The 23,332-nt window shown below is 37.2% G+C and overlaps 1 protein-coding gene and 1 pseudogene across 1 annotated transcript in view; both read right to left on the bottom strand.

Moving 5' to 3' along the window:
• Positions 1 to 23,332, bottom strand: part of GMDS (GDP-mannose 4,6-dehydratase) — a 693,656-nt gene that overhangs the window by 126,323 nt on the left and 544,001 nt on the right. The window lies entirely within an intron of this gene.
• LOC118500753 lies at positions 20,967 to 22,352 on the bottom strand (annotated as a pseudogene).

Below are 23,332 nucleotides of genomic sequence, written 5' to 3'. Positions count from 1 at the left end.
TTCTTGAGAAGGTGGAGGCACTGTTCCCGGAAGGAGTGAGGGTGGAATAGGAGAGAGAACAGGGTATAATTTTTAGGTTCAGGGACCACTGTTTTAATCACAAAACCTACTCTAATTTCTAAAAAACAACACTAGTGCAAAGGTTGTAATGTGTACATATGAAAACTTAAGTTGTGCACAGGTCTTTCGGATTGCTATTGAAATAGAAACACCTTTGTCTCCATTCAGGCTCAGTCTTTTTCTCCATTATATTTATATCAATATTGCTAACATTAAATGATGGGTTTCTAGACCTTAGTGTAGTTAATAAATAAGCAACTACACAAAATGTAAAATTAAGTCCATTATACATTATTCATGCAGAAAGCTATTGATATTACTTGCTAGAGTAATGAGGACCTTTCTTCTGTGCTCTCCATATAATGGGCCCCTTGTAAATGTCAGCTGATGAATCCCCTTACCAAGCAAGAGTCAGGCAGGTAGTACAATCTGTAGTTTCTATGTGAGGGAAAAGGAGTTTCCCCTTTATCTCACAAGGTTTAAATGAGCAGAATGGGTGGGATGCCCTCTTAAAAGGACACAGTCATTTTTATGGGGAGGATCCCCAAATATTTCCCATAAGAGTTGTCAATTGGTCAATATTTCCCTTGCTTTCTTCTTTCTATCAGTATCACTGAGAAATGATTAAACAGAGAGGCTCTACTTTTAAATTGTCTTTTGTTATGCTTTATCATTAGGATATCAGACCTGTAAAATTAACTAGAGGTAAAAGTCTGTCTCGTCATGCACCATGAGGGTAGCTCAAGAGAGCAAATTAAAAAAAAAAGACCAGAGGTTGTTCTCCTCAGCTATAAAACTGGAAGTGTAGGGAGATTCGAATGCACAGCTAGCTTTTACATGAGCCTCAGTATTTCTATGCTGTCTTTTTCATGGATTGCTAACAGTGTTTTATCCACCTACTTTATTTTAATTTATTTTAACTCAGCTAAGGTGTCCCATTCTCAAAGAATGTAGGTGGAGTTTCTCCTGCTCTATGCATTTAGTAAACAAAATACATGGAAGTGGGAAGGTAGCAATTTAAGGACTAGTGCTCAGGTTCTGTATGAGAGTCTCAGCCATAGTGCAGGGCCTTCTGTAATCTGCACCTCCTCTCTTTGGCCAACCTTATTTATGCATCTTCCTCCCTCCTCCCACAGATCTGCACTGAATACCTATTGAGTACTAGGCATTAAGCTAAGCCAGGTGCCAAGAACACATGTATGAGTAAGCAAGATATGGTCCTTGTCCTTAAGAGACTTGAAGTGCAGTGGGCACCACAATGTCATGTATAATGATGGCAGAAGGTAGACAGGGAGCTGTTAGAGGACCAGAAGGGCACCTGGCTAGACGTGGGTGTAGGCAAGCTGTTGGCCATAGGGAGGATGAATAAGCTAAGACCTGGAGAATGAGTGTGGGGAAGCAGAAGTTATAGTAGGTGTGGGTATCTCTTGTCTCCAATGTGGTCAGGCTGGTCCAGCCCAGTTTATCTGCTTGCCTATCACCCACATACTGTTTAATAACTCCTGCCTCCATGCCTTTTCTCATGCCATTCCACCCACCTGGAACACTTCCCTTCCTTTTTTTTAAGGTTTTATTTATTTTCAGAGAGAGGGAAAGGGAGGGAGAAAGAGTAACATTGATCAGTTGCTTCTTGCAAGCCCCCAATGGGGTACATGTCCCACAACCCAGGCATGTGCCCTGACTAGGAATTGAACCAGTGACCTTTTGGCTTGCAAGCTAGTGCTCAATCCACTGAGCCACACCAGCCAGAGCAGGGCTCCTTCTTCTCAACTACAATTCATAACTCCCACTTGGGCCAAGAGCCCATTTAAATCTACCTTTCTACAGATACCACTCCAATCTTGATCATTGTGTTATCACTTCGGTACTGATATAATAAATTTGCACAATACCATTATCTATTTGTATATATTTGTAAGTAATATGTTCTTATTGTCACCCAATTAGAGACTATACTTCCCAGGGACAAGAAAATGCCTTTTGTTTCTTTTAGATAAGTTTGGCTTTGAGAGAAAAACGAAGTGGGAAGACAGCGTATTTATTGAGCATCTACTATGTCTCAGCTACTATGCTGGTTGTTTAATTAGGTAACATATAGAGGCAGCAGTTATTTTGAAGATCTAATGAATCCTTAGTGAAAGAACTTAAAATGACCTGCTACCCAGTGAACTGTATCAACTATGTGTGAAATGGAATGAGGGTTGCCTCAGCCCTCCAGAAACAGTATGACATCAGGGCTCAAATTAGATTCTGTATATGCCAATAATTAAAAAACCTGTTGCTTCAATAAATGTTCACACCACTTTAGGCTGTTATAGTTTGTTTTTCATGGGTTCAAACCCCAAGTCTCTTTAAAAGCTTAAGCTATAAATATAAGTAGGGCTTAAATTTCCATAGAGAGAAGGGAGGGGACAAAGAGAAAGAAGAAAGAAAGGAGGGAGGGAAGGGGAGAAATTCTCTTTCAATGGTCAGTTGAAACTTACAAGAAAGGTCCCAATCTCTTTATTATCATTAACTGTTACGTATACACTTTTGAAGGCTTAGTTCCATTTAGAATATCTCTAGAAAGTTCTCACACTGCTTACACTCAGGCATAGGTTTCTATGCAGGCTTCCCCACAGTGAGTGATTGTTCTGGATCTAACGACATAATCTAAGTAGTAGATGACTGAATGTGAGTTACACTTCTATCACTCACTAGCTAAGATTTCACTCTTCTCAGTATGGACATCAAAGAAACATGTAGCAAGGTGATAAAGTGGGAGTTAAAGCTATTAGAGGCTCAGAGGTAGCTATTCTGAAACACAGGCTGCAATGTGCTGTTGGGGAAAAGGTAATCCTGTGCACAACGAAAGTTAGGGAGTCTTTCCGGGGGAAACATGCAGAGTCTGTGATTTTCCTCCCCTTCTTCCCCCTGAGAACCCTTACAAGCGCATCGTAAGAAAATCTGTTCATCAAAAAGGCCTGACTGCAAGGATGTGCTTTTCCCATAATGCAATCTAACAGTCATAGGTCCAGCCACAGGAATACAGGATTCACACCCAGAACTTCTGCACACTGGCTTCCTTTTCTCACAGTCCTCCTCATGCTCATCCTCAGGGCCAGGGGCCCGAAATCCCACCCTCCACAAAACAATTCCTTATTAGGGAAAGACTATGCCTGAACACAAAATGTCTTATTATGTCAGCCAGGATGATTTTATAATGAGTTCCTTTGTAAATATATAGAACTGTTGCCTGTGTGGTTTTTATTGAAAATGTAGACACAGTATCACAAACTAGGATGAATATTTCCATTGGCTAAAACCTCTGTCCCTCACCCCAAGCAGCAGATAAAGGTTCTGGCATGGTTGCAGTCTACTCTTACACATTTCTTTTCAGATTAATCACAGAATATTAGTTAAGAAGAGAATTTGCCTCCTTGGTTTATGCTACTATCACTTTAATTGTAGGAGAAAAATGCTTCCTTTTCACATTATTTAGTAAAAGTTGATAGAAACATAAAAAGCAAAATATAATACACACACACACACACACAACAAAATTGATACTGCAATCTCCTTTGAATAAACACACACCCTATAATGTTCTTAGAAAAACCATTTGCGGTCATAAGGGGTCCTTTGCAATACAATGACCAATTGGGAATTTAATTGTCAAACATTACTTTACATTTTATCAGGATGGTGTGTGCAGCTCATCTGTACCCCGGAATATCATCTACTAACCAAAACTCATGTGTGCTATTTTCTAACAAAGTCAAAGCAAAATTCACTAAATGATGTCAAAGACTTCAAGAGCAAACATTTGTGCCAATTCTTAATGTATAGATAGCAACACATTTGACAAGCTTTTCAGTGAAAACTACAACAGATATTTTCAAAAACAGTACCAAAATGGGAAGTGGTAACAGATCTTAAAACAGCTCAAGTGAGAGTGTTCTAATAATTGACTGGTATGTTTAACATAAAAGAATATGAGGTTAGAGAAAGTACAGAAGTTTAGAGAAAATATCCTTCACCTTTCTTTAGGCACATAAATCACAGCAGGTAAAAATGATGGAAGAGAGCAAAGTTTTCTGTCTTACTTGATGGCCCCACTAATTAAGCTCTCCTTTACACTCTAAGTCCAGTTGTTCACTGAATTCTGTGGATTCTGTCTTCCTTGGGTCAGTCCCTCCTCTCCATTTCCCCATGCCTTTGTGTCAGTTCAGATCCCTGTTATCCTTTCTTAGTAGCTTGCTGGAATAGAAAGCACGGTGGCTTCCCTGGAGCTGTCATCACTATCAGGGAGGGAAGCGTGCTGAAGGAGTTCCTGCTCACCTAACCTGGGGAAGTTAGGGTGTCAATGGCATTCTTGGAAGGACTTTCTGGGCTAGATGACATCTGGATACCCATTTGGGTTCAACTGAGTAGGTGTTATAGAGCACCCAGTGCAGGCCAGCTGCTGTGAGCACCGAGGATGCACTGGGGAAGGACACAGGCACCAGTCCTATCTTCTTCCTTTACAACTGTGGATCCTAAATGACAGGATATGCTCAAGGAATTAGGAGTGGTGCTATAGGTTAGGTGCAAATAAACTTTGAGTGGCACACCAAAATTACATAGTGTGAAGATTATTATTTTTTATCTTATTTTTTCTATCAGAACTTGGGCTCTTGAATGCTCAAAAGCCAAAGTTATCATCTTTTGCTCTCTTTGCATTATGGTTGGGGTTTTTCTTTCCCAAAGGCATGCAGGCATAGGGCTGATTTGGCAAGTTGCTTCTAATGGGACTCCACTGTTTGCATGTGACCATCACATCATAAATATATTTCTTAGAGGACATAAACAGGGAGGGTAAAAAGTGCAGCATTAAAGGCCTTTTGTTTAGGAAATACTCAGTTTAGATCCTGGCTCTATCACTCTCCAGCTGAATAACTTTTGGAGGGTACTTACCTTCACTGTGCCTCTTTCCTTCTCTGTGAAACAGTATCCTAGCCCTGAAATTAAACTGAATAGGTATGCAATTCATGACACACTTTTGGGGTATAGTGAACACATTGTTTTTGTCTACCTAGTGCCACATTTTGCCTTTATTCTAGAAATAACATTTCCCTGTTGGTGTTCCCTATTTCTCTCCCACTCAAACCATGGATTTCTGTGGGCTTTCAAGCACAGAATTCTCTCTCCCTGGCAACAAGAGAAGGCCTAGAAGCCTGCCCCATACTCTGACGTCAGTGATTGGTCTAGAGATGATCACAGGGCCCAATGGGGTGAGTCAGAATCCTTCTTCAAGATTTCTCTTAAGTGGATAACTATTAAAAAAGGTTCCGTTCCTCTTTGACTGTCTAAGGGTATGTTCCCAGAAACACTGTCAATAATATCCTCTGTCACAGGGCCATGCTGAGAGAATGAAGGTAGCATTCCAAGAGCAGCAGAACCAAAAAGCACAGAACTGCTACAGAGCTCCAGATTCTGGATAAGTGTTCCTGAGGCTACACTGAGTTCAGTTTAAGTCCCTTAAAAACAAAAGAATTCTGACTAGTGAAAATGTTCATTCACTTTTCTCTTCTTTCTAATACAAATCCTTTCATTATATTTAATTAAGCCTTTGTTTTATTAGCATGGATGTTTCACACATTAATAAATAAGAATTTATAGATATCATACATCACAATTTTGGGAGCTCAACAAAACATTCCTAATAATAAAATGTCATGCTTGATTTCTTAAGAAAATACAAACAAAAAGGGCATCTAGTCTTAGAAAATAATGTGTTAAGTTGCCTCCACTGTATAGTGGAGGGTACTCATTTCTTCTAAAGTATACATTTCACTATGAATTTTGGAGGGTTATTTAAAAGCAATATGACTTCTATTTTAAAAAGATATAAAAAAAACCCCTCAATCCTAACACAAGCAGTCCAAAATACACTTTAAGTCCACAAAAGAATAAGGATAATTTCCTTAAAATGTGAAATATCTTATTTAAATAATGAAATAGAAGGCATAAAGATAATGTAGATAACTAAATTGCATTGCAAGATGATTTAATATCCTCCTGCTTTTTATTTTTATTCAATATTTCAACCCTCAGCATCAAGACCATATTTTTGACTTCTCATTCTTAATCTTTTCTTATTAATATAATTATTTTCTTGCACAAAAATTTTATACAAAACAAATTTATAAGTCAGTAGCTAGGTAAGGAAGAAGTGTAGGTGAATAAAAAATGACATGTAAATAAATTCTAATTAAAATTTTTTCTCTACATATTACAACTCAGAAATAAAATTACCTTAAAGCTACTACAAAACTACTACAAGAAGAATATTGATTATAGGTTTATGGACTTACCCTTATTTTTGGGATTTAAGCAATGTCAAATGTTTTAAAATGCAAACTGTTATAAAAAATCAGTTTAAACATTTCCAAAAACATAAACTCTTTGGCATTTTCCAATTTCCAAGGTTGTTTTGACAGATTGCTATTACAATGTTTTTGTATTTTTTAATTTAAATTTTTTATTTTCTCTATGTTTATTGTTCACATGATTACAAATGTCCCCATTGCCCCCTCCTCCTAACTTCAGTATCCCTTCCCTCTGGCCATCATCACACTGCTGTCTGTGTCTGTCTTTGGCTAATCCCTTCACCCTCTTTCATCCACTCCCCACTTCCCTACAATTTCTGAAGTAAGTAGACTACATTATGAATTAAACTGTTAGTTCATCTGAAAGAACCTGACTCATCAAGACCTGGTGGTATTGGATACACAATAATTACTGGGTAAACTACAGTGCTCATTAGGCTCTGAGGTGACTTGTATTATCAAAGATAGTATCTTAGATTAGAGATAAGTTTAGTTATGGCTAAATCAGGAGCAATTTCCAGAAACTGGCTTTATAATTTGGAGATCCAGTCTTCATTTGCTTTATCTCCTTTAAACCATATGAAAGAAAAAAGGTAGGCACTATGACTGCTGTGTTTTAGAGTTCTTCAGCTCCTCTGACAGCATTCCTGAACTTATTAATGGTACAAATGGAAAGTCCAGAGAACTCTTTTTACCTTAATTTATCACCAGATAATGCATTCAATCCAGTTGCAATTAAATGTAACTGGTATTTACATAATCTTATAAATGTTAGGGGTGTGAGGAATAGGATGAAAAAGCAGGAAAGTGAACAGAGTCAGTTGTAGGTGCTCAAGTTCTCATGGGAAACCCTGGAGTTTTATAAGTCTTTACACTTTTACATCAAATTAAAAAGCTGCAAGGCTAAAGAAACCATCATCAAAATGAAAAGAGGACTGACTATACGGGAGTATGGGAGAACATATTTGCCAATGATATGTCAGACAACGGCTTAATCCCTCAAATAGATAAAGAACACATATAATCAACACCAGGAAGACATATGATTCAATTAAAAAATATGGAAAGGACTTGAACAGACACTTCTCCAAGGGGAGCATACAGAGGGTCCAGAGACATATGAAAGAATGCTCAGCATCATTAGCCATCAGAGAGATGCAAATTAAAACCACAATGAGATACCACTTCACACAGGTCAGAATGGCCATCATTAATAAATCAACAGACAAGTGCTGGCAGGGTGTGAAAAAAAGGGAACCCTGGTGCACTGTTGGTGGAAATGCAGACTGGTGTAGCCATTGTGGAAAAAACTATGAAATTTCCTCAGAAAATTAAAAATAGAACTGACTTTTGACCCAGTGATTCTATTGCTAGGAATGTACCCTAAGAAGCCCACAACATCAATTTGAAAGAACTTATGCATATCTATGTTCCCAGCAGTGCTATCTACAATTGCCAAGTGTTGGAAACAGGCCAAGTACCCATCAGTAGATGAATGGATTAAAAAACTGTGGTACATTTACACAATGGAATTCTATGCAGCCGAAAGAAATAGGGAATTCCTGCCTTTTGTGACAGCATGGTTGGAAATGGAGACTATTATGCTAAGTGAAATAAATGATTCAGTAGAAGACAAATACCATATGGTCTCACTTATTAGAGGAATCTAATGAACAAAATAAACTAACAAGCAAAACAGAACCAGACACGTGGAAGCATGGAACAGACTGACAGCTGCTAGAGGGGAAGAGGGAGGAGGGAAATGGTGGAAAGAAGGGAAAGGGATCAGTTAAAGAACATGTATGAATGAACCATGGACATGAACAACAGTGTGGGGATTGACTGGGAGCTGGGGCTGGGCTGGGCAGGGGAGGGCAAAGGGGGAAAAACTGGGACAACTGTGATAGAATAAACCAGAAAACAAATTCAGACTCTCAGGCCCTATCCAGACCTACTGATTCCAGTCTATATTTTAACATGTTCCCCAAGTGATTCACAGACAATTGAAGTTTGATAACCATGGCTCTATAAGAGAGAGATTCAGGAATAAGGTATTATATTTCAGAAGGGATATATTTGAGACAAAGAGATATCACATTAGATCCACAACCTCTATCTAATTACAATTGAGCAAGCTGGTTCTTCCTTCTATAGTTACCTTTCTCTGCTTAGTATCTCTTAAATTCCTTCTGATCACAGAAGGAATCAGTGTGACTTTCTTTACTTTTTCTTGTCCCCCAAAATATAATCAATTGCTCAATCTTACTGTGTCTACATTTTACTCATCTCGTGTATTTGTTGTTGACAAATGTCATTTTAATCAATCACACATTTCATTGAGAGCAAATACTTATATAGAGCTCAGGATAAATCAGGCACTGTGTAGGTAGTTTACAGATATTAACCCACTTAATCTTCACACAACCGCTGTGAAATCCTCATTTTACAGTTGGGAAAATGAAGACACAGAGAGGATGGATGCACCCACTAGGAGGCTGCAGAGCTGGGATGCAAACCCAGGGAATGTGGCACTGGACTGTACTTTCATAGTACACCATATTATGCCACACTATGTACACATAATGATGAGTGCCTTAGGAATGGAACTGGCCAAGTCATGTAATAAAGAAATTAAAATTGCATAATTGGGAGAAAGAGGTATGTACTCCTTAAGGTCTAGAAAAAGAATATTTCCCCAAATTGTAATAAAACTATGAGTTACTGAGGTACAATACTATCTTTGGCCTTCTAAGCTTTGTTTAGATCCCAGTGTGTTTTCTGTCTGGTTTCTGACTGTGAGGGCCTGACCTCTTCCTCCTCAACTCAGCAACACAGTTTTCTCTGTTTGGAGTTCTTCTCCAATACTCTATGGTTAAGACTATGTCCCAGGAAGAAGAACAGGTTGCCTCATTTGTTTCTTTTCTAACAGGAAACAATGTTCTACACTGCCTTTTTTCTGATATTTAAAATAATGGTCTAATACATTTTCTGTAGTTCCTTAGGCTTTTTTTTTTAAGATAGAAGGTTTAATCATAGGTATAAGTGGAAGTCTTTTCTTATAATTTAAAAGTAAATGTTGGAAAACAGTTTGGCAGTTCCTCAAAACGTTAAACATATGACCCAAAGATTCCACTCTTAAGTATATACCCAAAAGAACCGAAAGCAGGGACTCAGACATTTGTACATGTAAGTACACACAGTAGCATTATTCACAGTGGCCAATAGTTAGAAGCAAACCAAGTGTTCAAAACAGATGAATGTATAAACAAAATATAACACACATACACACAATGAATTATTACTCAGCCTTGAAATCAAAGGAATGAAAGGTTGGTAAATGCTACAATATAGATGAACTTTGAGAATATTAGGCTAGGTGAAATAAAGCAAACAGAAAAGACAAATACTGTATGATTCCATTTATTTGAGGTATTTAGAACAGGCAAATTCATAGAGAAAGACGGTAGAATGGTAACCGCCAGGGGTGAGGAAAAGGAAGAAATGATAAATTATTGTTTAATAGGTACAGAATTTCATTTGGGATATATTAAAATGTTCTGGAGATGGATGGTGGTAATGGTTGCATCACATTATGAATGCATTTAATGACACTAAGTTATATAACAAAAATGATTAAAATGGCAAGAGTTGGTAAATGTTGGGCTTGCCTCCCCCAACAACTACATCAAAATCATGACTAAATTACAGAACACCCTTGAGAACTATGTGAAGACCAGCTGAACAGAACTCCTATGAGTAAGGAAATAAAGAAGAATCCATGTTGAGATTAGTAGGAGGGGTGAAAACACAAAGCAGACTGATCCCATATACACATGTGGTGGTTAAAGAAACATTAAGAATTGGGAATATTAAGAATATCTCAGCTGTGGGGCTTCCCCTTGAGGAGCGTGAGGTCCCAGACCCACACTGGGTTCCCCAGCCTCGAGCACCAGTGTGGGGAATAGGAGTCTCCATAATGTTTGGTTATGAAAACCAGCAGAGATTCATCTGGGTGAGACACAGGGTTGCTATACACCAAGGTGTCCTCTTTAAGAGCTGGAGCACAACTCGTTTGCTCACGCACTCACCCCAAGCTCTAGCAAAAGGATGGTAGCTTGAAAAGAACCAGGGCAAGAGATGGACAGAAGTACTGGCAGGTACCATTGTTCCTTTCAGGAGCTGATTCCACAGACAGTCTGAGGGTTCAAATGCCAAATCTGAGTCCTCATTAACCTGGCTCATACCACTTACCACATCCTGGTGACTTCCTGGGACCTGACCCCCTCCACCCAGACCAACTCTTACAGGGTCTGTTACACACAGAGAGGCCTTGGCCTATACTGTAGACTTTCCCCAAACTCTCAAAGGTCCACAGCCCTTAACAAGATGTAACTGGTCTCAGTGTGCCATGTACATTTTGTTAAGCAGCCCTAAGCCCACACTAGTAGTAGCTGGGATTGGTTTGAAGCATAGCCTCTAGCAGGTGGCTCCAAACCTGGCACAGGCAGCTATAAACTGAAAATCACTCTGTAGCTCCTACTAGGTGGTCCTGAGCCAGGTACACACAGAACTGACCATGGCCTGCACTGGAGCAGATCCCGAGAGACCCAAGACCAACAAACCCAGTGGCCTGGTTCAGACCATACTAGAGCACCACTCAATTAGTGCCATAGACGCCCCAACCAAAGGGTGAATTTGGTAGGCAATAGAGTCCTACAAAAGTGAATTGCACTCCATGTTGTCAGCCTCCACGCAGCAGCTCCTCTGCTGTAGACAGGCATATCCTTACAGTAGGTTAGTCAATTTGACCCATGGATGTGCCAACAGCAATCTAGGCTCAAGTAAAACAAGAAGGCACAGCAACCCACACATGGGGCACCCCTGGAGCACCTGGCTCAAGTAACCAGCAAAACTGTGTCACTGGACCCACAGAATACCTACTATATAAGGCTACTATTCAAAAATTAGAAGATGTAGCAGATCTACCTAATGCATAGAAACAAACGCAGAGACACAGCCAAAATGAGGAGGAAAAATGTTTCAAATGAAAGAACAAGACAAAACTCCAGAAACATAACTAAACAAAATGGAGGCAAGTAATCTACCAGATACAGAGTTCAAAACACTGGTTATGAGGATGATCAAGGAACTTAAGGGAAGAATAGATGATCTTTGTGAGGATTTCAACAAAAAGAGAGAAATCATAGAAAAGAACAAGTCAGAAATGAAGACTACATAAAGTAAAATTAACAGCAGATTAGTTAAAGAAGAGGACTGAATCAGCAATTTGGAAGACAAGGTAGAAGAAAACACCAAGTCAGAAAAGCAAAAAGAAAAACAAATTAAAAAGTGAGGATAGTTAAACTCTTTGGAGCTTGCAGCTGATCTGAGAGATACAAACAAACTCTTTTCTTACATATTGTTACATATATTGGGTGCATAGGTTCAAATTCATGAGTAGCTGCACATTTGTTCATAACTAATATTAAGCCATAAAGTTTAGGTCATCAGTTTGTTTATAACATGTGTTTTGTAAGGGTGTGTGAAATTTGATAGTAAATTGTATCTGAGAGATACTGTGAAATCCTAAGTCAGTGTTGGTGAAGTTATTTTTTCCATGAACTTCAAAGTCAGTGTTATTTTTTTTCATTTACTGTTGACAATGGCTGGAAAAATGTACTGATTTGATAATCCAAGAGATGTTGAAGAACCCCAGTGAATGCTACTGGAGTTTGATGATGAAAATGATGGAGTCAAGTGTGAAAATGAAAGTGATTAAGAAGAAGAAGATTATGTGGAAGTTTGTTCAGAAAATCTCGATACCTGGTAAGGTGTTTCTAGTGAAGAAAACGAGGATGAATTAGAGATAAATAAAGAGTATTTTTTTGGAAAGGATAAAGAATCAAAATGGAGAAATAATCCAGTAAGAAGACACATTAGAAAACAATCACAGAATATTTTGTGTCAACTTCTGTTAGTTCAGCCAAACGCAAAAAATGCCAAGACAAAACTTGAAATTTAGAACTGCTTTATTGCAAATGGTATTTTAGATCTAATCTTATTATATGCAGATGAATACATTGATTCTATTTCGAGCCAGTTTTCACAAGAAAGGGATGCTAAACAAATAGACAAAACTGAATTGCAAGCATTGTTTGGCCTCATATCTAGCTGGTTTACATTGCAGCAATTGGCTAAATTTGCAGGATTTATGGGCTACAGATGGTAATGGGATTAAACTTTTTAGACTTATGATATCTTTATGGAGATTTAGATTTATTCATGATCATATCAGGTTTGATGACAAACTTACCTGCTTTTAGGACCCCTGAAAGTAGATAAATAAGTGGCTGTGAAAGACATTTTCTCAGCATTGTAGAAAATTATAAAGTATGTTACTCTACTGCACAGAATGTAACAACAAATGAAATGTTACCTCAATTTAGAGGCAAATGTGGGTTTAGATAATATAGTCCATCCAAGTCCAATAAATACAGTATAAAATTTTTTACTACCGTCAATTCAAAAGTATTTTACACAGGAAATCTTGAGTTATATGCCAGTAAGCAGACCGGAGATCCGTACCTGATTAGTAATAAACCAGTGGATGTAATCGGGACACTTACAGAAGCCCTTTACTCATAGGATGTAATAGTTGAGCAGATAACTGGTTCACTGATGTAAATCTGATCTCTGACTTGCAAAAGAAGCAACTTTCATATGTAGATACTGTTTGTAAGGGTAAATCCCAACAACCCCCTGAATTTCTGTCTTCTAAAAACAGGCCTGAAATATCCAACTTACTTGCTTTTGGTGCAGATTTCACACTTATATCTCATATACCCAAAAAGGGAAAAAACATAATTTTACTTTCAAGTGTGCATCTTGATGATGCTGCAGATTTAGACACAGAAGCCTGAGATAATAGAATATTACAACCAAACGAACTCAGGAGCTGACACTGTGGACCAAATGATAGGTGCATAAAATGTGGCCAGGGACACCAGAAAATGGCCTCAGGTTATATTCTATACAACTATGAATATTGCAGGAATAAATGCTCAAACTATTTATGTGCTAAACAGCAATGTGAAAATAAGGCACAGAACATTTATTAGAAATCTCGTAATGCAGTTAGTGCCAGACACAAATAAAAAGGCATTCAGAAATCTCTACATGCATGCATAAGCCTTTACACCTGAAATTTCATCAATTTCAAACACAAATTAAAGGAAATTCTAATGACGACATAGATACAGCTCCTCTGACAAGCAGAAAAAGATGCATTAGGTGCTACATACCAAAGTGAGTCACTTATCAAAATCTATTTGCAAGTGTTGCGGACAGTGTGTATACCTTGAGCACAGCAGTGTTGTTTGCAATGCCTGTTACAAATGTTTCACAAAGACAGCTATTTAAACTTCTGATTAATTAATGTTAAAGACTATTTTCCATTCTATTTTTTAGCAAAATCCATATTTCTGTTATTTGAAAAGAAACATTTTTATTCTTTATGTTTTTAAATTTCTTTGTTTAATCATTTCTAGATTGTAACTAAAAATAAGTAAAATCATGTATTTTATTATAAAATATAATGTAAAATTTGCAGTGTTTTAATTTTTTTCACATTTCAGCACCTACTAGTAATAAACATGTCTCTCAGATATGCAACCTGTGCTGTAATTTTTTTGAGTGTGACCTCTGCAGGGTTAAAGGACAACATCAACAATAACAACATTCACATCATAGAGGCACCAGAAGAAGAAGAGACAGAATAAACTATTGAAAACTCATTTGAAGAAACAGTAGCTGAAAACTTCTGTAATCAGGTGAAGGAAATATGCACACAACACTAGGAAGTACAGAAAATCCCAAACAAGATGAACCCAAAGAGTCCCACACAAGACATCATAATTAAAATGACAAAGGTTAAAGACAAATAAAGAATCTTAAAAGAAGAAAACAAAACTGTTATTTCCCTACTCCAATAAGACTGCCAGCTGGTTTATCAACAGAAATTTGCAGGCCAGAAGGATTGGCACAAAATGTTCAAATTAGCAAAAAAGCAAGGACCTATAATCAAGACTACAAGGGAGGATCCATTAGGCAGCAGAGTAGGTGGAAACTACACTGAACTTCTCTTGGGACCACTGGAATTCCAACTAAATTATATAAAAATCCTGTAAAAGCAACTAAAGACTAGCTATAGAGAAGCCTTGTAATTAAGGACTCACAGAAGAAACCAAATCACTACGTCAAGACTGGTAGGAAGTGTGAAGGTGCAAGAGGGCTGCCTGGGCTCCCACAAGCAGCAGCTGAAGTTCCAGAGGAATATTTCAACAGCTGAGTGGGGTCCCTTAAGAAATGTGGGCACTAAACCTTTAGCCTGGCTTCCTAGCCTAGAGCACCAGAACTGGGAAAGGGGTCCTATAACATCTGGCTGTGAAAAGTAATGGGGTGTTCCTCTGCCATGGAGAGATGGCTAGAGATGCAGCCAACCTCTTTTAAAGGACCAACACACAAAATTTCATTTGCAGCCACTTATTCTGGGCTCCAGGGCAGAGAGGACTAGGGCCATCTGATGAGAATCTGGGTGTGGTGACTCTGGGGCTAGAAATGAAGGGTCAGATGCCAGGATTCTTGCAGTCATTGCTCATACTGCAGAAGCCATCTTTCTTAGGCAGAGCACTCTCCTCATGCAGCATCAGCCCAGGGGAGGAGGCAATAGTGTCACTTTAAGAATTCCCTCTCACTGCACCCTGTATAGCTTAAGTAATGCAAAGGAGTACAACTACAGGCTCTTTTAGTGACTAAGCCTAACATAGGCACCCTGTAGAAGGAGGTTAGTCTCAGGGTAATTTGAGACTTTAACTACCTTGCCCTGGGCCCGGTGCTAGTAAAGGTGGGTGTTGGTATGCAGCTTGGTCCTTTTGCCCTTGCCCAGCAGATGGAACCACAAGCTATGGATCACTAATAACTCCAAACATGTTGCCTAGGGCTGGTCACATGCATATATCATATAGGGCTGCACCACAGTCTTTCAAGATCTAACCAATACATAGAATCAAACACAAAGACACAGCCAAATGAGAAGACAAAGAAGCCCCCCACAAAAGAACAAGAAAATTCTCCAGAAAAAAGAGTTAAATGAAATGGAAACAAGAAATTTATGAGATATAGAGTTCACAGTGATGATTATAGGGATGCTCAACAGCATGAAAAAAAACCAGAAACAATAAAAATGGATCAGTTAGAAATAAAGAATGCAATATATGAAATCAATAGTACAGTGGAAGGAATAAATGATAGGTTAGATAAAGCAGAAGACTTAAACAGTGATTTGGAAGACAGTGTAGGGAAAAAAAACACCAATTCAAAGCAGCAAAAAGAAGAAAAAAATGTTTTAAATGAAGACAGTTTAAGGGATCTTTGGGACAATATGAAGGGTCACAATATCTGCATCAATGGGATACCAGAAGGAGGAGACAGGAAGGGATTGAGAACATATTTGAAGAAATAATGATTGAAAACTTCCCTAATATACTGAAGAAAAAGCACACACAAGTCCAGGAAGTGCAGAGTCCCAAATAAGATAGACCCAAAGATGTCCACATCATGGCACATTATAATTAGAATGGTACAACTTAAAGACAAGGAGAAAATCTTAAGAGAAAAGCAGATAGTTACCTACAAGGGAGATCCCATAAGACTGTCATTCAATTTCTCAACAGAAATATTTCAGGCCACAAGGGATTGGCATATAATATTCAAAGTAATAAAAAGCAAGCACCTACGACCAATGCTCAGCAAGGTTATCATTTAAAACTGAAGGAAAAAGAAAGAGCTTCCCTGACAAGAAAAGCTAAAGGAATCTGTTATCACAAAAACAGTATTACAAGATATGTTCAAGGGCTTACTTTAGAAAAAGAAAACAGAGGAACATAGTCAAAGAACAAAATGGCAATAAATAAGTGCCCATCAATAATTGCTTTACATGTAAATGGCTTAAATGTTCCAGTCAAAAGATAGGGTAGCTAAATCAGGAAGAACAAGACACCCATACATATGCTGTCTTCAGCAGACCCACCTCAGAATGACAGATACATATGTAGTAAAGTAAAGGGATGGAAAAGATATTTTATGCAAATGGAAATTTAAAAGCTTGGTAGCAATACTTATATCCAACAAAATAGATTTAAAACAGAGGGTATAGTAAAAGACAAAAGAAAGACACTAAATGATGACAAAAGGAACAATTCCACAAGAGCATATAACCCTGGTAAATATTTATGCACCCAGCCGAGGAGAACCTAAACATGTAAAGCAAACTTGACAGGCACTAAGGGAGACATCGACAGAGATCGCAGTAGGGGATTTAAAATCACATTGACTTCAATGGATAGAACTTCCAGAAAGAAAAATCAACAAGGAGATGGTGACTTAAATGACACACTAGAGTAAATGGATTTAATTGACATCTTCAGAGCATTTCATCCCAAAGCAGCACAATATACATTTTTTTCAAGTGCACATAGAACATTTTCTAGGATAGATGATATGTTAGGACACTAACAATCTCAATAAATTTAAGAAGATTGAAATCATATCAATTATTTTTTCTGACTATAATGCTATGAAATTAGAAATTAATCACGAGAAGAAAACTGAAAAAAATACAAATACATGTAAGTTATATAACATTATTAAACAATGAATGTGTTAAAGAGATCAAGAAAGAAAGCAAAAGATAGCTTGACACACAAAAAAATAAGAATACAAGAAACAAAAATATTTGGAACATGGGGAAAGCAGTCCGAAGAGGGAAATTCATAGCATTAAGGCCTACCTCAAATAAAAAAGGAAAAGGTCAAATCAACTAACTTTATAATTAAGGGAACTAGAAAATGAATATTAAAAAAAGCCCACAGTGAGTAGAAAAAGGAAGTAATAAAGATCAGAGAGGAAATAAATTAAATAGAGTTTACAAAAACAGTACAAAAGATCAATGAATCCAAGAGCTGGTTCTTTGAAAAGATAAACAAGGTTGACAAATCTTTCCCCAAACTCATCAAGATAAAAAGAGAAAAGATCCAAATAAATAAAACCAGAAATGAAAGAGGAGAAGTAACAACTGACAACAAAGAAACACAAAGGAGGATAAGAAAAGATTACGGACAACTATATGCCAACTAATTGGACATCCTGGATGAAATGGATACATTCCTAGAAATATATAATCTTCCCAAACTAAATCAGAAAGAATCAGTAATCTTAATGGACAGACTACAACTATTAAAATTGATGGAATATCTAAAAAACTCCCAGTAAACAAAATTCAATAATTCCAAGAAGAATTAACATCTTTCCTACTCAAACTATTCCAAAAATTGCAGAGAAGGGAAGACTCCCAAGCTCATTTTATGAGGCTAGTATTACCTTAATCCAAAACACTATAAAGACACTACAAAGAAAGAAAACTGGGAACTAATATTCCTGATGCACACAGATGCTAAAATCTTCAATGAAATATCAGCAAACAAAATACAGCAATACGTGCAAATGATCATACACCATAAACAAGTGGGATTTATTCCGGGCATGCAAAGTTGGCACAATATTCACAAATCAATAAACATGATATAGCACACTAACAAAATGAAGGATAAAAACCACATGATCAATAGATGTATGAAAAGCATTTGATCTTCAGCACTCATTTATCATAAAAACTTTCAGCTAAGTCAGAATAGAGGGAACATATCTCAACACAATAAAGGCCATATATGACAAACCCATTGCCAGCATCATACACAAGGGCAAAAAACTACAAGCATTCCAAGCCCTGGCTGGCATAGCTCAGTGGATTGAGCGTGGGCTGGGAACCAAAGTGTCCCAGGTTCAATTCCCAGCCAGGGTACATTCCTGGGTTGCAGGCCATAACCCCCAGCAACCGCACATTGATGTTTCTCTCCCTTTCTCTCTCTCTCTCTCTCTCTCTCTCTCTCTCTCTCTCTCTCTCTCTCTCTCCCCCCCCCTCCTTCCCTCTCTAAAAATAAATAAATAAAATCTTAAAAAAAAAAAAATACAAGCATTCCCTTTAGGATCAGGAACAAGACAGGGATGTCTGCTTTCACCACTTACATTCAACATAGTACTGCAAGTTCTAGCCTCAGCAATCAGACAAAGAAATCAAAGGCATCCAAACTGAAAAGAAAGAAGTAAAAGTGTCATTCATTGCAGAAGCCATGTTACTGTATGCAGTGAACCCTAAAGATTCCACCAAGAAACTACTAAAACTGATAAATTAATTCAGTAAAGTAACAGGATACAATATGAATACCTAGAAATCAGTTGCATTTTTATATGCCAATAATGAACTATCCAGAATGGAAAATTAAGAAAAAAGTCCCATTCTCAATTTCTTCAAAAAGAATAAATTATTTCACCATGGATGTAAAAGACCTATACTCAGAAAATTAAAAGACAATGAAGAATGTATATGAAGAAGATACAAATAAGTGGAAGTATATACTGTGTTCATGGATAGGAAGAAGTAACATCATTAAAATGTCTGTATTATTCAAAGCAATCTACAGATTCAGTGCAATTTCTATCAAAATACTAATGGTTTATTTCACAGAATTAGAAAAAATATTGCAAAAATTTATATGGAACCACAAAAGACCCTGAATAGCAAAGAAGAAAGCAAATATAGAAAGAAGAACAAAGTTGGAGAAATCATTCTATTTAATATCAAACTATATTTTAAGGCCATTGTCATCAAAACACCATGGTACTGGCATAAAAACAATGGAGCAGAACAGAGAACCCAGAAATAAACCCACATCTTTATAGTCAATTAATATTTTACAGAGAAGGTAAAAAGATACAGTGGGCTAAAGATAGTTTATTCAATAAGTGGTATTGGGAAAACTGGATGGGTACATGCAGAAAAATGAAACTAGACCACCTTCTCACACCACACAGAAGAATAAATTCAAAATGGATTAAACACTTAAATGTTAGACTTGAAACCATAAATATCCTAGAAGAAAACATTGGCAGTAAAATCTCAGACATTGCTCATAGCAATATCATTTCTGATATATCTCTTCAGGCAAGGGAAACAATAGAAAAAATAAACATATGGGATTACATCAAAATAAAAAGTTTTTTCACAGCAAAGGGAACCATCAACAAAATGAAAAGACAACCCACTGAATGAGAAAACATATTTGCTGATACATCTGCTATAGGGTTAATATCCAAAATTTATTAAAAGTACTTTACAAGAGAGGTGGGTAGAAAATGGAGACAACTGTACTTGAACAACAATTAAAAAATAACTTATAAAACTTAGTACCACAAAAACAACCCAAATAAAAAATAGGCAAAGGAACTGAATAGACACTTCTCCAGGGGGACAGCAGATGACCCAATAGACATATGAAAAGATTCTCAACATCACTAATCACAAGAGAAATGCAAATTAAAACCTCAATGAGGTATAGCTTTACACCTGTCAGAATAGCTATCATCAATAAATCAACAAAAAACAAGTACTGGCAAGGATGTGGAGAAAGGGGAACCCTTGTGAACTGTAGATGGAAATGCAGACTGGTGCAGCCACTGTAAAGCAGTATGGAGTTACATCAGAAAATTAAAAATGAAACTGCCTTATGACCTAGCGATTCCCCTTCTGGGAATTTATCCTGTAAAACTAATTCAAAAGAATGTACACACCCCTATGTTCATTGCAACATTATTTACAATCAACAAGATTTAGAAGCAGCCAAAGTGTCCATCAGTAAGTGAGTGGATAAAACAGCTATGGTACATTTATATAATGGAATACTACTCGGCCATAAAAAATAAAATTTTACCCTTTGCAACAGCATGGATGGATCTGGAGAACATTATGCTAAGTGAAATAAGCCAGTCAGAGAAAGACAAATACCATATTATTTTATTCATATGTGGAATCTAATGAACACTGAACTAATAAGCAAAATATAGACAGATTCATAGATAGAGAGCAGGCTGACACAGACAACAGTGTGGTGACTGCAGGGGGGATGGGAGTGGTAGAGGAGGGTATTGGGGGGATAATTGATATGGAAAAAATATACCATAAAAAAGGAACAACAACAACAACACGAAAAGACTACTCTACTCAGAAAGGCTTCATTTCAAATCAAAGAACAGATAAAAAGCTTCCCAGACAAGTAAAAGTTAAAGTTCATCATCATCAAACTAGAATTATGAGAAATGGTAATGGTCTTTTTTAAGAAGGAGAAATATAAAAAATATAAATAACATAATAGCCATAACTACATACTTATCAATAATCACTTTAAATATAAGTGAATTAAGTTATGAAAAGACAGATTAGCTGAATGGATAAGAAAACAAGACTCATGCATATGCTGCCTACAACAGACTCACTTCAGATTAAAAGGTACACATTTGAAAGAACAGACTTTAAAACAAAGTTTATAATAGGACATAAAGGATATCATTTCTCTCTCTCTCTCTCTCTCTCTCTCTCTCCCTCTCTCTCTCTCTCTTTCTCTCTTTCTCTCATTTTGCCTTTGACATATTCTTATTCAAAATTAGCTGTCCACAGTGATTTGACCTTTATGAAATAAAGAAATTCAAGTTTATGCCACAGCTTGGTTTTCTTCTGTGTTAGGTTTCTTTTCTGCAGTTTTCTCCCCTGCTGGTTCTTGGTAACTGTAGCCCTTTTTACCACCCAGAGCTTTTTCTGCTTCATAGCACCAATGCATTCTTTCCTTTCTTCCCTGCCACACACTTCTTGCCTAGAACCAACACACTTCTCATCTGATGTGTCTTCTAGTGTTGCTGCTGCTTTACCCACCTGGAGCTTGTGGTTCTGGCCTAGTGAAGATTGGTGTTCTGTCACATGGTCTTTGCATATGGGTTTAGCTTCAATATGATCCTCAGGTTTTTCAGTGGATTCTTCTTCAGGACTCTGTGATGAATTTTCTTGTGTGGTGCTCAGGAGGCTCTTTGCATCTCAGGGCTTTTCAAGATTCTGCTAAGGTCTATACTGAGCATCTTGTGCATGGAAAAGTTGTAGGGAATTACTCTTGAGGGAAGCAGCTCTATGCCAAGTGCCATACAGATAATATAACTTGTGGAAAGTGCTTTTGGTCCAAATGTAGACACAGTCCACATGCCCACCAGGAGCAAGTTTCAAAATGTTCAGTTTGCTTACATTAGGCAGAGTAATTCCAGGGATGTTTCTAAAGGCTATGATAATACCATTGTCCTCATTATAGATGATGCAAGGTCCCATGCACTGGATATGATGATGGGTTCTTATTTTGCCCTTGCCAGCTATCATTTGCTGAGAGGCATAAACTTTTTTGATATCATTCTAGGCCGTAAGTTTCTTAAAAAAGCATAACAACCTCCTTGGTTTTCTTGTAGCCTTCAACTTTTATCTTCAACTACCAAAGGAAGTTCAGGGATTTCCTCAATATGATGACCTTTAGACATGACCAGTGATGGTAAGACCGAGGCAGGCAGGGCAGAGCAGATGGCATATTGTTTCTATGTTGTGTTCATTCTGGGTTGCCAGTGGTGTCAGGTTTTGGTTTGGTTGGTTTGGTTGGTGCAAACATGTAGCCCTCACAATACATATTTCCAAAAGTACCCTGGCCAGATGGATGAGTTACATCATCTTGAACTCTGGGAATTTGAGCCACAGCTCTGCCAGCAGCTTAAGAGTCAACACTGGTTTTATGACTTGCTGATGCACTGACAGCATAGGGCTGTCTATTGTTTTTGTGCAAAGTGGTGTGAACAAAATTAACAATATCTTTCTGAATGGGAACCTTGAACACAGCTGGTAAAGTGACATTTTTGCAAGATGATTCCCTCTTTTTAGAGTATGATGATATCCACACCATGGTGTGGCGAGGGAGAGGGATGCAATCCTCTCAATCTGGTGGCTCTCACAGGAAAAGCAATGGAGGACATTTCTTAACAATAAAGGCATCTATCCAAAAAGAGGATATAACTCTTATAAACATTAATGCATCCAATGTAGGAGTATGTAAATATACACATAAAGCAAATATTGGACAACATAAAGGGAGAGATCTATATTAATGCATTAATAGTAAGGGACTTTAACACACCATTGACATCCAGACAGAAAATCAATAAGAAAACAGTGGCATTAAGGGACATGTTAGACAAGATGGATTTAATTGATATTTGTAGGGCATTTTATCCCAAAGCAGGAAAATATATATTCTTTTAAAGTGCATGTGAAACATTTTCCAGAATAGACCATATGTAATGTCACAAAACAAGTCTCAATAAATTTAAGAAGTCTGAAATCATATAAAGCTTCTTCTCCAAACACAATGGTATGATACTAAAAATCAATTACAAAAACAAAACTAAACAACACACAAACACAAAGACTCATGCAATTCAACAATGAATGAGTTAACAATGAGATCAAGGAAGAAATCAAGATACCTTGAGAGAAGTGAAAAGTTAAACACAGAATTCAAAATCTGTGGGACACAGCCAAAAGAGTTCTAAAAGGGAAATTTGTAGTAACACAGGCCTACCCAAAGAAACAAGAAAAATCTAAAATAAATAATATAGCCTTACATTTAAAAAAATTATAAAAAAAGAAAAAAGTTCAGAGTGAGAAGGGACAAAATACTAAAGATCAGAGCAGAAACTAACAAAATAGCTCTAAAAATACAAAAGATTAATGAAACAAACAGCTGGTTCTTTGAAAAGATAGATACAATCAAGTCATCAGGAAATCAAGAGGACACAAATAAAAGCAAAAGTGAAAACTGACACCAAAGAAATACAAAATGATAAGAAAATACTATGAAAAACTACATGCCAACAAATTGAAGAACATAAAT

Source organism: Phyllostomus discolor, chromosome 5 (genome assembly GCF_004126475.2).
Source record: "Phyllostomus discolor isolate MPI-MPIP mPhyDis1 chromosome 5, mPhyDis1.pri.v3, whole genome shotgun sequence".
Taxonomy (NCBI): domain Eukaryota; kingdom Metazoa; phylum Chordata; class Mammalia; order Chiroptera; family Phyllostomidae; genus Phyllostomus; species Phyllostomus discolor.
Note: the sequence above shows the minus strand (reverse complement) of the source record. Positions and strands in the feature narration are given on the sequence as shown.